This window comes from Echinops telfairi, unplaced genomic scaffold, assembly GCF_000313985.2.
Source record: "Echinops telfairi isolate 266 unplaced genomic scaffold, ASM31398v2 ScPeMD7_18;HRSCAF=68, whole genome shotgun sequence".
NCBI classification, from domain to species: Eukaryota; Metazoa; Chordata; class Mammalia; order Afrosoricida; family Tenrecidae; genus Echinops; species Echinops telfairi.
The window spans coordinates 78333667-78334918 of NW_022103915.1; positions in this window are offsets into that span (position 1 = coordinate 78333667).

The following is a 1252-nucleotide window of genomic DNA, read 5'->3' on the forward strand; positions in this document are numbered from 1 at the left end:
CAACAGATTATGGAACTACCATAAATCCCAATCCAAATTCCAATATTATTATATAAAGAAATGGAAAAACTAATTACCAACTTCATATCAAGTGGGGAAAAGCCCAAGATAAGCAAAGAATGCAAAAAGAAGAACAAAGTAGGTGGTTTTGCAGTACCTGACCTCAAAACCTACTACACAGCCACAGTTGTCAAAACACCCTAGTACTGGAACAATGATAGATACATACCCCAGTGAAGCAGGACAGAAAACCCAGTAATAAAAGCATCTGCATATAGAAAACTGATTTTCAACGAAGGCTCAATAAGTATTAAATAGGAAGGGTATGCCTTTTTCAACAAATGGTACTGGAAAAACAGGATATCCATCAGCAAAAGAATGAACCAAGACCCATAACTCACCCCATGCACATAAACAAACAAAGAGTGGATCAAAGACCTAAAAGTAAAACCCAAAGCTATCAGAATCATCAAGGAGAACATTGGGACTGACCTAAAGGCCTTAGTACAGGGCATACATGGGCTACCAGATATAAGAAAGAAGCATACACCTTGGAAGACAAAATAGATAAATGGGACCTATTAAAAATTTTTAAAATTTCTGTACATCAAAAGACTTCAATTATATACTCCTCCCGTACCCCAACCATCACCCCTGGTACCTGTTCCCTCCACCTCAGTAGCACACACTCTTCTTTAACTTACCAACTAGAATTGTATCTCCATGTATAACTCTCTTCTCCAACTCACTAAAAACTACTATACTTAATGGGAAGGCTTCCTATGACTAAAACCACCACTTAAAACCTACGCCCAAACCCTTATCCTCCTACTCACCCAATTAGCACTCCCTCCTTATCTACACACAATACATTGTCTCGCACCTATCTGATCCTCCCTTAACCTAAAGAGGTAGCCCCTCCCCACTACACATCCCAGAATACTACACACCACCATCAGCTCAACAAAGATGGGATGCAAAAAATAGCCAACACTAGCAGTTTCTGTAATAAATCCACAGAAACAAAAGTAAATTACTAAAGATGCCCCAAACGCAACAGTTCACACAGAAACAGCAGCCCTTGAACTGCAGAGTGTATGACAATATTGTTTAGGGACATACAAGAAATTATGGCATCATTCCTGAAAACTAGTGGAAAAAATATAGATAGTAGAATGCTCACACTGTGGGGAAATCCAGACATAGCAGAAATAGAGAAATAGAGGAAAAGGTGAACGATCTTAACAATAGA